This window comes from Manis javanica, chromosome 7 (genome assembly GCF_040802235.1).
Source record: "Manis javanica isolate MJ-LG chromosome 7, MJ_LKY, whole genome shotgun sequence".
Classification (NCBI taxonomy): Eukaryota; Metazoa; Chordata; class Mammalia; order Pholidota; family Manidae; genus Manis; species Manis javanica.
The window spans coordinates 6,226,387-6,241,703 of record NC_133162.1 but is presented as its reverse complement, the minus strand read 5'-3'; the positions used below and the strand labels follow the sequence as shown (position 1 = coordinate 6,241,703).

General features: G+C 46.7%; 1 long non-coding RNA gene across 1 annotated transcript; it reads right to left on the bottom strand.

Moving 5' to 3' along the window:
- Positions 1–3,220: 3,220 nt before the first annotated feature.
- LOC108410197 (uncharacterized) lies at positions 3,221–5,331 on the bottom strand. Its single transcript, XR_001856433.3, has 3 exons — positions 5,239–5,331; positions 4,442–4,569; positions 3,221–4,056 (listed from the first exon to the last, which is right to left on the bottom strand). It is a non-coding gene; the product is annotated as an uncharacterized lncRNA (long non-coding RNA).
- Positions 5,332–15,317: the final 9,986 nt, after the last annotated feature.

Below are 15,317 nucleotides of genomic sequence, written 5' to 3'. Positions count from 1 at the left end.
AGTAAGAGTAACTCCTCTGACCCTCCCCCAGCGGTGAGCCTCCCTCCGCCTCTCACTTCTCTGCCGGCTGCCCTCCTCCTGCCCCAGAGGTGGCATCCGCATTCCAGGCAGCAGGGTGGAGAAGGGGAGGGAGCAGGGAAGGGTGAGTGCCAGTGCGCGGCGCCGGGCAGTGCCAGCCCCTTGGACCACAGCACCCTCGCCGCTTCCTTCTAAGGAAGGTTGCTTGCAGCGGGCTGCGCAATACTTCACCTTGTGAGCCAGAACCCGGTTCCGTGGTCACACCTCGGTGTGGGAGAGGCTGTGAAATAGGCTTTGTCCTGGTGGGGCCACTGTCCAGCTAGGTTGGTGGTTCTAGCCCCGTTCTAGCCCCGTGAAAGGCACGGGACAAGCATCCAGCGCAAACAAAGGCTCGGTCACAGATGCATGTAAGATGCGCTCTCATCTTAAATTTGCATTTCCCTGGACTCTCCGGGGCAGGAAAAGAGAAGGTGCCGTCTACCCCTCAGCAGCGTGGTGACAAAGGATGTAGACCCCAGAAAAGTACTTTGCAAAGTGCTTCGCAAAAATAAGAAAGACACATATGAAAAGCACTTCGGTGTTGACCAAGTACTTACATTTATTGTTTCATAGGACTGTCGGCACAACCCTGGGAGATGCGCTGGTCACTTCCCTCCCATAGGCCCTGCTTCCGGTTCTTCTCCAGCCATCCCCACCCTGTTCCGTGCCCCGGATCCAGCCTGCAAAGACCGCATCTCCTGTTCCCTTACCCTTTGGCTCTGATTGGATTCGTCCAATTGGCAGAACCACTGGGACTGGAAGGGCAGGGAGACGTAGGTCAAGGCAAAAGTGTGCTGGTAAATGGTAAACAACCAGCTCTTCAGGGAAAAAACTGTCCGATTTATAGTGGTGTTTTGCCAAAACCCATGGTGTAAATACTCCTACCATGGTCTTATGCTACTAACATCACTGAGCCTGGAGTCAGGGAGAGATGTACACATAGGATCGGTACCCATCTGGGTCAAAGTATTGATCTCCCAGGCTGCCTGTCCACCGGGCCTCACTGCGTGTGGAAGGAGCTGAGTTCCGCCACCGACCTCCACTCTCTGGTCAGCAGCCCCTCTCCCACAGCTGCAGCTCTTGCTGTTAGCAGCTGCCTTCCCCAGCCCCTTCGGCCAGGGAGTGGGCGAGGCTTCCCGCTCTGCCTGGCTCCTTGTCAGCTCCTGAGCCCTGCCCGCATCTCTAAGATGAAATCCTTCTTGAAACTATCCTTTTTCGGAGTAGGCCATTGTGTTCCTGCCAGACTCGCCCAGTCACACAGCTAACACGTGGCAGAGCCCACACTGGAGCCCAGATGTACTGAGGCCAAGTTCAACGCCAGCATGAAACAGGGTTTGTTCTGCTGTTGAATTCTTGAGCAGTTACGTCAAGACGGATTGCTTTAATACCCTTCCTTTAATTTGCATAATTAAATGGGCCTGTCTAAATGCCTGCCTCTTAGTCACCATCCCTCTCTACGGTGACCTCTGGTGGGCCAGGGGCCAAATGCTTGACATCATGTGCCTCTCCGGAGGCCCCCCGGTGGAGCCCAGCGGGGCAGCACTGCACAAATGAAGGGGGTGGGCTAGCACGGAATTGCTGCCTCTCCCACACCCCAAAACCAAAAGGAAAGCAAGGTTGGGGGGGAGGCCGGGACTGAGAGAGTTTAAAACCTAAAGGCAGTGCCATTTCCAGCACAGTACCTCATGTGCATTCGCTTTGTCTCCCCTGATGGAGCAGAAAATCCTTTAGAACCGAAATCTCATTTTTAAATATAGTTTGCATCTCCTCTGTATTTAGTCTTATGCTCTATTGAACAAGATACATGATCATTAGCTAAGTTGTGTTCCAATTTTCCCTTTCTGAATGATTGTTTAAAATTCTAACAAATTTGTCCCAGAAAATGAAACTAAATAAAGAAAACCCAGCCAGGAAAAATAAAATTCCATTTATTTTCTTCAGCTAGGATTTCTCAGTCGCAGACTGGGGTAGGGCTATTCCTTGTTGATGTTATTATTTTCAGAAGTCTGAATTACTGGGCCAAACTTTGCAACCCACCGTTCTGAAAACAAGTCCCATAGCTCTCAGGCACCCCCAGCCCTGGAATGCCGCAGCTCGGAACAGCCGGTTAGGGAGTGTCTGTGAATGCAACAGGACCGCGTGGCAGCACTTATTCACTCGTTCAACAAACAGTTACTGAATATGCACTACATGCCAGCACCGTTTTCAAACAGCACTAAGGCAAAATTATTGATTTCACATTGATTATTGATAAATTATTGGCCAACCAAAAATTATCTTTAGTGGACTATCTACAACATTTATAAAAGATTGTTTTAACCAACCTATTTTTTGACCTGACAGTTGTACACTTTGACTTCTAGATCTTTTACGTCCAAAGCATTAAGGATTTTATTAAAGGTACATGTGTCTCTCTCTCTCCCATGGGTTCTCAGTGCCAATATTCCATTCCTTATTTGATTGATGACTTGCTGTCTTTTGCAGGATAGAAAGTGGTGGAATTACGGGTACTACGCAGGAAAGTTTCACGTATGTCTGTACACACCCTCCTGGGATACTCCCCAGAACCCTCTGATCCTGCACACGCAGGCAAGCTTCAGTTTGTCATTCCATCAAATGAAAGTTTCGTCTCCACATTGATATCCACAAGTCCTGGTCAATGTAATTTGCCTGTGGAAAAAGCCAATCCATCTGCATGTGAAATGCTGACCATCTGAAAAATTCTCAGGCATCTGAATTATAAAACACATTTCCTTTCACCCTGAGAGGTAAACTCTCTTGTTTCTTTCCCCAAACAGCAACGGAATCAAGGTGACTCAATTGCTCCATTTATAATGATTCATGATTCACACGGTACTAATGGAAGTTGTCATGGATGCACACACATTTGCATGACATCTTGAAAAGTGCTCTGGCGTCAGTAAATGGGAAGTACATTTTTTGTGTTATGTTGCAAACTATAAATGAACTGCGTCTCTCTCTCTCTTCCACACAAGGAGACAATTCCTGAGTCAAAACAAGTAAGACCATTTGAAAGACAAGAAAGATGACCAACTCGGAAGTTCATTCACTGAAAGGCAGAGAGTCACTGTAACATTTATAAAAACCCTCGGCTGGGCCAAAATGCATGACACCCCAAATTCAACTTACATGTGACATTGTCATTGTAATGATTGAATTTTCTATAACCTTGCTGAAACATTAATGCCTATGAACATTTCAAATCATTCCTCCTGAAGCTATCGGTTCATTGATAACTGGCAGCATTGGTCCCTCAAAGAAATGCTGTGATCCAGCCAATCACTGGACGCAGCGATGGACATAGTAAATATGGCCACAGTCTTCAGGAAGCTCTGTCATGTGGGGAATAGACATTACCACACAAACAAGTGGTTAGAACTGTGAGATGTACAGGGTGCCAGCAGTGCGCCAAGGGAAGAGGGCAGCACACACCAGGCAGGTGGGAAGAGGGCAGCACACATCAAGCAGGTGGAGAGCCTGCCGAGGCCCTGATGTTGGGTGGAGCTTGAGTCACTCAAGGCCAGGGTGGCTTTCACACCAAAGGACAGCACTGGTTGGAGCACAGGGAGGGCAGAAGGCGGGCCACTCAGGGCCTCCTGGCAGGCGGAGGACTATGGACAGGCACCTGCCCTCTGTGACCTTGACCAGCTGGCCAATGTCAACAGGAGGCAGAGACACAGGGAACAAGCAACACCAAAAAGCCCACTGAGAGCTCTGGCTTTTTAAAGAAAAGCACCTTAAAATAAGACGTGCCCTAAAATGCAGCAGGCACGCTGACTTTACTCTTTCTCCAGATGCTCACACAGAGGTGGAAATATTTAGTGCAATGCCCGCTTCTTCACTTGCTGGGATTCTTATGCCTCTTTCCTCTGCGTGCTCCCGGTTTGTTGAGGTTTACATGGAGGTTTGATGCTTTTGTTTTCAGCCCCTGGAAAGACAGCTGCTTTTGTCCTCTCGCAGTTTGAATGGGATCATCCTCTGGAAACACAGAATAAAAGACAGCGGTAATTGTAAGTGTGGTTCAAGACGGAGAGTACTAAAATGGAAAACGCCACCCTCCAGAGCCGTAAAGCAAAATGGCAAAATAAATATATATTTTTCAGCTGGGGAGAAAATGAGCAGTGTCTTGGAACGTGATGGAAAGTTCATGTCTACCCCACACGGGGAGAGCAGCAGAAGGAGGCAGGGCCCCTAAATGATGAAGAGATCCATAGGCCTTTTAAAATCTCCTTTATCCTCTTAGTTTGTACCATAAAACATAATGGAGATTTCATCAACTTGGCAGGAAATTGCAAGCTAATAAAAGATCCTTGTTACAAAGATAATAATAAGACAAAGTCATAAAAGGCAGAACTGGACTGACTTCTGGCTTTAGGCCCCACTTTCTCCAGCTCCACCGGGGTCCGAGGTTCATCGACTCAGTTAATCCTGTGGATGGCCGCCAGCTTGTCCTTTCTTGGTCTTGCTCTTTCTTCACATCCCAGGGCATTTCTGGAATAGGGGTGTGACTTAAAAGGCAAATAGGAATACCCACAGTCCTGCCATGTTGCCTGCTGCTCACATATCACCTGCTCACTAGCTCCGTAAACGATACCCTCATTCAGGAACTAGACAGGACACGGCACTGAAACCCTTCACCTGAGGGAGGACTGGCCCGCCCCCTGTGGGCTTCCATTCCCCCCTCTGGCTTCCAACTTCCCTTTTTACCAAAACACCGGCTGTCTTTTTTCCCTCCTTCCCTCCAATGTTTGAGTTGCCTGTAAGGTAGGGATCCCTCCCACTAGCCCTGCTGCTCCAAGTGTGGTCCTTAGATCAGCAGCCTGGCATCACTGGGGAGTTTATTAGAGATGCAGGGTCTCAGGCACTCCCCCAGACCTACTGAATCAGAATCTGCACTTTAACAAGACTGCCAGGTTATTCGTGTGCATGTGAAAGTTGGGGAAGTGCCGCCATAGAGAATCAGGACCCAGTTGAGACCCACCACAGCCATGACAGCGTTCAATACTTGCTCAGTCTTAGGGTGAACGGATGGTGGATTCAGGGTGCCCTGTGAGCACATTTGACCTTGCACCTGCAGATGAGCACAGTGCCCCTGTCCTAACCAGACTTCTGAAGATTTGGAAGCCAAATAGGAGCTGAAAGAGTTTATGATATATTTACCTAGAAGGTTTTCCCTCAGGTGCTCAAAATCTTTCTAGACGGTACTAAGCCAGCCTTCATGGTGCCTGACACAGAGGTAGGGAAGTGGATAATGTTTTCCCCTGGAGGGCCCTGAGATACATGCTGTTTCTTTGCACAGTTACATAAACATGCTGCAGTGAGGTTGTGTTAATGTTTAATTTAGATTGCTGCCCCATTGATTCAACTGTGGCTCAGGCAAATGAGAGTAAACCAAATTCACGGTTCTGCCGTGCACGGTCCGGTCGTCTTGACTGTAGGAGAATGACCACATCAGGGCTGCGTGCCTAATTAAGCACTGAGTCAATAACCCACTCCCTCTGGACTGAGCCATTTGCTTTATCCATTGCAGAAACAAGATCAAGCTGGGCAGTGAATGTGGGTAATTCATGCAGGAAGAACTCATTTGAGGTTAAGGGTGGATTGATTGGAATTAGTTATTTCAGAATCAGTGCAGGGGACAGCAGAGAGATGGCGCTTTCCTCTTCGGCTGATTCCAATGTTCCTTTACAAGGGGCAGTGAGGAACGAGTCCAGCCCACCAGGGGCATGCCATGTGGGCCGCTTGGAGCAAGCGTCCCTATGCGCAGGTGTGCCCCCTCACCCTGATGGGCACAGAGATTCGGGACCAGACTCCATCATTGATAGGCACACAGCTCACTGCAGTATGATGCCTCTAATTGTTCGGCAGTGAGATAAGAACTCTCCATTTTATCTGAAGTCTCAGGACAGCTTATTGACCGCCGTGTCTTACCGTACATCATAACCGCATTGTTAGGGGAAATGTCAGTGAAGTGTGGAAAAACATGAAATCAAATTTCTCACACGACAATGGCTTGGATATTTGATGGGCTTTTCCTTCCACCGAATGGGGCTGGGGATTCTTTTCAAGTTGATTCGATCTGCCACCGTACAGTGTTTGCCCAGCCAACCCACCCAGCAGTTAACCCACTGTAACAAGTCATCTACTCTCCCTCCTCCCAGAAAGGGGTCTGGAACGGGCAGATGCTTTACCAGTCTCTTTGCAGAGAAATCATTTTCATAACATCCCCTGCCTCCGAAGACTTCATGTTGCATTCTTTCATCAGCCATCTGTTAGGGTGGATGCGTCCATAAGACATCTTCCTTCTCTGGCATAATTAAAAGAGATTCTCTCCTTTCGAACGTTTTGTTGCATTTACATTCAAAGTTATTTTGCTCTCTCTTTGCCCTTGCCCTCAAGGAATTGTGGGAATTCAAGTTAATAGGTTTTTAATGGTTTTGTGATAACTGTGATTATAAACTGTGAATCAGATCGGGGGAGCATGGAAGTTCAGCTTGCATCTCACGCAAAGACACCACTGCTGCTTTTGATCCTTAGTTGAAATTTGGTTTTCAGCATTCAGACACCACCATCCTTAAAAAAAAAAAAAGGCACCTCATTTGCTTCGCAATTGCTTTGATGACAATTTTAAAGCCTTTAACTACACATTTTCCTTTTGATATATTAGCAATATTTAGAAACACATCCTGTTGCTAAAAATTAAATTTCAAAGTCTACTATTGTGTTTCCTGCTTCCTTTCCGAGAGGAAGATGCTAGATTTAAAACACATGCAACATGTTGGACACACACACACACACACACACACACACACACACACAATATGCACACATACGTGTGTGCACGCAGTGCCTTCAACTTTTCACTGCCAAATATTTAGAAATAAATTTTGCTGTGTTCTCTGAACATATAATTACTGCTTTGAGGCTAGTTAATGAAAATATACTTTTCTTTGGAACATGTTGGCTCTACTAAATGAGCCTTTCCTTGTGAGTCCATAGATGAATCGATTGTGAGCTTTCTTGAAAAAAGAGGCATTCTGATCATTGTTGCCAGATGTCTCAGGCAAGCCTGCCAAGCTTGCGCTACAAAACACAGCCTTAAAATAGTAGGCATGGAATTGTACCATCAGCCAATTAGGGCCCTGAGAGCAAGAACAGCTCTCACTTCCCATTGGCCAGAGAGCTGTGACTTGGGTGTAGCCAGCCCAGGGACGGTCCAACGAGCATCTCCTACTCTGGCCAGTTGTTGCTGGCGTCTGTAAGGGCCACAAAGGGCAGTCAGCCCACAGTTTTAAAAAACTGCCTTGCTGAAAACACCTTGGTTCACATCCCAAGAAAGTCCCCACCAGCCATTCCTGGAGATCAGGCCGTTGTCTAGGCAAAATAATCCCTGGGGTTGGATAGTTCCAAATGGCAAAGCCCTCACTAAACTTGGCCTCCAGAGAGAAGGTCTAACTCTCAGGTAAGGGAGCCCCTACCCACAGGTGCTCCTCAGGAAGAAATCGAGATTTGTTCAGTGGGAAATCCACAAGGATGTAAGCTGAGTAGCAACAGAGGGCACAGCACTGCCTTCTTGAATTACCATGATCTCAAGTTGGAGACTGCATTCAACAATTTTAAAAGAGGCATTTGCACAAGAAGCCACGGGGACCGTCGCACCCGTAGAGACCAGTTCATCTGCGAGGAACAAAAGCCACTGTATCAGGAAGGCTCATCTGCAGAGGTCGGGTCCTGGTGACACGCCCCCCACTGGGCATCCAGAAGCCCTCTCATCTCTGTTCAGCAGAGCTGCCAGTTCTGGCATCAGGACCAAGAATTAAGAAATCACTATTGGCAGCAAAAAATACTTTGGTGGCAATAGCTCCCAAGAAGCCTTAAAAATATCCATAGTTTATGATCCAGCAATTTTACTTCTGAGAACTTGCCCCAAGATAATACCCATATATGCTCACAAAGATTTATCTCCAAGTGTTCTCATTACACTATTTGTTAGAGAGAAAAATGGAACCATAATGAAGTTGAACCCCATGTGGTCATGAAAAAATGTTTACATCATTCAGTTAAAAAGAAAGGTAAATACATATGTAGAATGACACCAAAAATGTTTACATTGTTAAGTAAAGAAAGAAAGGTAAATTCATATATAGAATGATCCTCTTTTGGAAAAATACATACACATATTCATGGCAAAATGAAAGATTACACAAAAATTTTAGAATTACTTGGGTTTTTTCTTCACTGGGTTTTTCCAGACTCCATAATGAGCATGTGTTGCTATTGTACAAAAACAAAATTAAAACATTTTTTAATAAGAAGGCATAACAAAGCAAGTGATGTATGATCTATGTTTTGCAACAGTTCAATGGGTTTGCGAGACCCAGACGGAGAGGGCATGAAAATTAAGCCATAAAATACATGGCATCACTGATGATCCGCTAAGAACAGAGAGAACTGGAAGGGGTAGGCTGGCTGTGCTCAGGTCACAAATGTGCTCCAGAATATGTGATTTATAGGCAATCCTGCACACTGTAATAGTTGTGGAGACACCACAGTCTCTACTCAGCAGGGCTCACTGCCTAAGGAATGATACATTTCCATGGCATCTACATTTAGATTACACCTACATTTAGATCTACATTCCGTAGAAGCATTTCTTACACCCTTCTGGCAGGCAGAGGATTTCCCCCATCAGCTCCTGTGGAATCCAGTCTAAGAAGCCTTCCACTATGGAAAGTGAAATCATATGAAGCCTACAGTCTGCTGAAGCATGACCCATGGCCTTAGCCCAGACCTTGAATTCAATGAAGAATAACAAAGTTCCAGGTTCCAGGAGTATCCCTACTGAGATCTTTAGGAAGGAAGGAAGGAAGGCTGGGACCTGCAATGTGTCTTCGTGGGTTCTTCTGACCATAATCATGAAACCTCCATATCTTTCATCCTCAGGAGCCAGACCCAAAAAGGTAGATTATGTCAGTATGGAATATATAATGAAAAGCTTTTGGCTTCTCATTAATATCCAGGATTAATTTTTTCAGTAAAAACGTCACCTCAAGAAGAAGGCAGATTCTTCCTCAAGGAGATTAAGGCAGGCCCCAAGGGCACCAGCCAAGTGGGCAAGGCCAGGGTTCAGTCCTAGGGGCCAGATCTTAATTTAAAGGGGTAGTTAGGGGGATCTGGGGGGCAGGAGGAGCTGGATGGTATGGAGGACATTGGGCTTGCGTCTTCAGCCTTCATCCTACCCCCTTCCAGCAATAACCCCAATTTCTGTCTCATCCCATGTGGCTTAGTTGAAGATGATTCCGCCCTTTGCTCCAGCATTAGCCAGTCAGAGCATCACATTCCCCTGGCAATCACGGTTGGTTCTGGAATGGTCACATGACAAAAGCAGGCCAATCAGAGAGCAAAGTGAATTCAGTTTGAAGGCCGAGAAAGAATCCCTATCTTCCCTAACGGATTTGAATCCAAAAGCTCATGGACTGGCATCTCTGCTGCCACGTTTCCATCTTAGTACCTCAAGAACGAGGCCGACTCACAGAGGAGACCAGCTGGAGGGGTCGTGGTCCCGTGGGCTGAACATGCGCCAGGATCCGGCAGTACCCCTGGCCTCGTCAGGGCCGAACCGGAAGAGTCTGCCTCTTTCTTTGAAAACGGATTGAAGATTGAGGGGGAAACTGACAGAGAGAGAAGGCCTGGCGTCACAGGCTGACCGGGAGGGGAGGGCGCTGGAAGGCGGTGGGAGGAAAGCGCAGAATCCGCTGCCTCCGGGATAAGGGAGCTCCCCCGAGACGGGGCTAGCGCCGTCAGAGCCCGGAGCCCGCCGTTGCTCCTCCCCACCCACGTTCCTGGCCACCCCCGCCGATGGCCACCACTACTGAGCATGTGTCAGTCCTCTGCCACCCTTATCGTGGGCAGGTGAGGGCCTCTGGGTGTGGGCTCTCCCCAGGAACACTGCCCCCAGGACGCTAGGCTCTGACAGGCAACGTAGGGAATTTTTAAAAATGAAAACTTAAAAATGGCAGGTAGCAGAAGGCCTGCCAATTCAATTTCATTGGAAAGAGTTGATAGGGTCCATATTTAATGTATTTCTTTATTAATCACCACATCAATATCATTAATATAAAGTCATATATTTTTCTGCTTAAAAAATGGGCATTTTCATCCTGCATCTCTGTTTACCATGTTTTCTGGTTTTTAGTGCTTGCAGATACTCTGGTCTAAAAAAATTGTCAACCTCTGTTCCAACCCAATCCAGTGGAGTAAAAGAATTTTAAAACGGACATCTGGAATTATTTGTTGTCTATTCTCTAAGTCATACTTGAAAGCAAAAACCTCTTGAAGGCTAACACCCCAATATTTCTCTGTATTTCTCAGTATTTCTCTGGACAACAAGAAAAAATTGGTATAGGCCATGGCAAAGCTCATGCAGGGGTGCTGCTGGAGGCCGTGTACCCCTGTGGGAAAGAACGCAGCTCAGGTGGCCAGCTGGCTTTGCAACCCAGCACTGCTTTTACCGGGTGTTTGATCTTGGGCAAGTGACCTAATCCCTTTGGGCATCAGTTTTCTCATCTGTATAATGGAGATAATATAGTGTCTACATCTTTGGGTTGTTGTAAGAATTGATACAGGCAAAAGGCATAGGAAAAACGCCCTACACCTACCTTGTAGTTAAGTGTAAGTAAATGTTAGCTCTTTTCACTACATAACAAAGCTTCCTCAAAGCATGCATTTGTTCAGATGCCTGGGGGAGCACCGCCCCTGGTGGCTGAAGGCAGAATGGGGAGGGGGTCTAGGAAATCAGAGATGGGTGGGACCAGAGCCAGGGACCAGCTCTGAATCTCTGGGAGACTTCAGAGCCAGGGCTTCGAGATGTAAGGAGGCTGTGGCAGAGGCAGAGGCTCTCTCTGCCCGTCGGGGGAGCCTCCCAACCCCGGAAGATGTCCTCGTGCTCAAGGATGGCTTCTCCAGGACTCTCGCAGTCCCTGACCGGTGCCTCTCATTCTCTTCTGACCTCAGATGGGAGGTCCCCTGCAGCTGTTTGGGGGTGCTGGGTGCAGCCAAGTGATGGGTAGGTGGGATAGAGCAAGAAGGAGTATTGTGCAGGAGGGGACCCCCAGGCACCAAACGGGGAGCCTGGAAGCTCAAGGATAAATAGGGGTTCTGTACACTTTTGCTAGTGGAAAGCTTTCCTGCAGTCTGCATTCAGGCCTTCCAAGAAAAATCACCAGCAATGACGAGCTCTTCAGTGTGGGTTTCAGCCACAGGCTGAAGATCGAGCTGCAGTGAACCAGAGTGAAGAAAAGAATGACAGTCAGACACCTTCTTTTTCCACATACAGTCTGTAATCAGCTCTCCACAAGGTCATCCTGGAACACCAAGGACAGTCCAGGCCCCTCCTGGCTCTGCTCAGTAATGGACAGAAGCAATGGTGCAGATAATCCAGCCAAATGGTGGGTAATCCAAAAGCCATTTCCATTTGGCCTTGGGAGAAGTTTCCATGCTCATTCCTAGTGTGAGCATACAAGAGCCTTCCTGCCAGATCTGGGGGGCAAAGTGGGGCCTGGGCACATCCCCAGATCAGCTGCACTCAGGGGAAGGCATCTCGTAGCAGGAGTGTGTGCTGTGGTCACTGTAGATTGCAGGCAGCAATGTGGGCCATTCCAGAAGGGCTGTTGCAGGGGTTCTCCACTCCCCACCTTCCTTGGCCCATCCCAGGCTGACCCTGCGAATAGCGTCCCCTGGGTCCCTTGCTCTCCGGTTTCCTGGCAGGTTTGAGTGATAGAGGACCAGCAGCAGGGAAGGGAGAGAAAACCCAGGACATCCCCTGCCAGCTTCCTTGCTGCTCACGCACTGTTTCTCTAGTCATCTCTGCTTCCCTCCACCTCCTCCTTGGTCCCGGTTTTCACTGGGCTCCAGTAATACCATTCTGTCCCTCATGCCTTCCATCCCCAGGTGGTGACAAAGCCCACTGTCCCTTATGGGCCCTTCACCTGACACATCTCTATGACTGGTGCCTTCTTTAAAGTGTTTTCATTAAACCCTCTGGGGCAAGCTGTTTCCCTCTGAACCTTGATGGGTAGAGGATGGTAGAGGATGGGGCCAGTGTTAGGCTGGGGCCGTGGGAGAGTTTAACCAGACAGGCAACTAGACGCCCACTCAGTGAGCAGCCTCTCACTAGCTCTGATGGAAGACCACCACCCCTTTTTGTTAAGAGGCCAATTGGCTCTGTTTGGCCTGTCCCCCATTCCAGACAGCTGTTGTCAGGTACACCCACCTGGTTCTCCATCTGGTGTTGGAGGCTGTTCCCTCCTTGGGCTCATCTGGTAGGATGAGGTCCTCCAGAGATGGTCAATGTCCCTTGGAATGGAGATGTCAGGTTTTTAATGGAGCAACTTACCCAATGTCCTTGAATTTTCCTTCTCCTGAGCCCCCTTCTCCAATCCTGTCCCCTCAAGACTGGGGTTGGGGTTTTATCAGAAGGACCTTTTGTTCATCACTAGCTCCATGATCTTGACTCTGCCCCTATTTCCAGCATCATGACCCATGTTCTTCTTTCATAGTCTCCTCAGCTTGCTGGCTTTCTGTTGGCCAAAGTGACAGCTGCTCCAGCTTTGCCTCCGTAACAGTCTATTTGATTGTTATCTGTTAATGGACAGTTCAGTTGTTCCTAATAGTTCTTAAATCTAGTTACGTTCCAGAGTTTCCTGCACCATCCATTCAGCTCCACACCAAAGATTTAGGTGTCACCCTCATACCTTTTTCTCCTCCACCCCCCAAAATTTAAGCCATCCCCCGGTCCTGGCATACCTCTCAAAGCCATCCACCTCCCTCAACTTGGCTTCCAACTCCCTGGTTTTAATGACCACTATTTCTCAACTGATGAATACCTCATTCTGGGAATCCCTGCATCAGCACTGCCTTCTCCACCCAAGTCAAACTATCAGCTCCATAAATGCGGGAATTATCCCTTGTTTCTCTCTCACCACCACATCCTGAGGGCCACTTACATGGCAGGTGCTCAGTAGTCTTGAATGAATGATATCTTTTACTATTAAAAATGCACTACAGAGAGGTTTCTGGGTCAACATTTCAAATTGACCACTTGTTTCTATTTCCTCTCTTCCTGAAAACCGTCCAGTAAAATATTTTTCAAGGCTTTAGCCCACAGGAATGACAAGAACTAAAGAGGAGACAATCACAAAAGATTTCAGCAAATTTTTGGAATGTGAAAAGCCAGTGTAGAAATGTAACTGCTGCAGCAAGAGAAACAGCTTGATCCCGAGTGCCAATAGGAAGTTTGCCAGGTGACACACAGAGCCCAGGACCCCAAAAACTGGAGACACAAATACTGTGGAGGGAGAGATAGGGCAAGGCAGAGGCTGAAGTGAAGGACTGGCTGAAAATCTGCAGATGGAGGGGTTAAACCCACACCCCTTACTTACCTTATGTAGCCAAGCAACTACTCTTCCTGTCTCCACTCTGACACCATCAGCAAGAAAAGCAGAGGTTTATCCTCTGGAGATAATGAACCTGAAAGTCCCCACAGATGAGGAGATCAGACACGGAGATGAGGGAAAACAGGGCTGAAGATGGGCAGTTCACCAAAGGTCTAATAATCTGCTGTTCTGGATAAAAGCCCTCGGGCACCAGGATGGAGCTGGGGCAGTTGCAAATGGGCCAGAATACACTGAATGGTCTCAAAACACAGGCAGGGCACAGACAGTGTCCATTGCAGTGAACAAATGCAATGTGGGAGCCTCATTTCTGTCCTGGATCAGAAGAAGAAGAAAGGCAACTTTAAAGGATGATTTCAGACTGTTGGGGAAGTTCAAATAAGGACCCCATATTGGGTTTTTTTTATAAGTGTTAAATATCTTGCTGTGCTAATAATATTGTGCAAATATAGGTGAATGTCCTCATTCCTAGAAGATCCTTGCTGAAGTACTTAGGATATCTGCATCTTTCAAGTATTCAACAAATTTTACATGTACAGATATATTATGTGACCATATACATAGACAGATGGATGGATGGATGGATGGATAGATACATTCATACATCAACAGATAGATGGACAGGGGACACAGGATGAGAAATCAGAGGATGCCAGTGAGGCAAAATTCTAATAATAAAGAGGCTTTGTGTGGAGTATTCAGGTGCTCATTGTTCTGTTCTTTCATTTCTTATAGTAGGTTTGAAAATGTTTGAAATAAAACAATCCTAGTAGAATAAGATCTCTAAACAGCAATAGTGAAACCAATAGCAAGAGTGCCTTAAAGGATACTGCATAAAAGTACTTCCCAATCCAGATTCCTATTCCCTGCCAAACTATCTACCAAAATAGGGAAGAAAAAGTATTTTAACTCACTTAAAAACCCAACATTTTCATCTTCCATTTACCTTTTCTCAGGAAGCTAGTGAAGGAAGTATTTGGAACAACAAAGACAGGATGCTGAAAAAAGCAGAAAAAATAAGAGAAGTCTCAGGATGGTGAGAAAGGGAAGCCATAGGATACAGTGGCATAAGGAACACCCTTGTCAGACTGGAGCAGGAGGGTACTGCACTTCTGGAAAAAAGAGGAAATATAGAAATAACTAAAATAAAACAAAAGAGAACTCTTGTGCCTGCTCAAATGGAACTTCTCATTGGTAAACACATAGCAGATAAGGTAAGTGTGATAATAATATGCAGAAAACCCAGAAAATGCAAAATTGATGCCATCAATAGCTCCAGAAAAAAATGACAAGTATTCCAAAAAAGAGACAGGGATAGAGTACATCTGGCTTAGCAGTTAACATTTGCAAAGTTACAATAAAGGAAACACTGGGTTTTTGTACACAGCCACAACTATGTGGGATTGGGGAGTATGTATACAGAAAGGTAGGAAGTTGCTTATAATTAAGTCCTCAGCTGTCTGATTTGCCATGTCTGGAAATCAAAAAATGATGTAAAAAACTGACAAATCAAGAAATAACTGCCCCAAACAATTGAAAGCAGAGGTTCAGACCGACATTTGTATATGCATATTCATAACATTACTCACAATAGCCAAAGGTGGAAACAACTCAAATGTCCCTGGACAGATGAATGGATAAACAATACGTGACGTAGTCATACAATGGAATATTATTCAACCTTTACAAAGGAAGCCATTCTGACACACATTACAATGTGAATGAGCCTTGAAGACATTGTGCGAAGTGAGGTTAGTCAGTCACAAAAGGACAAATATTATGATTCCA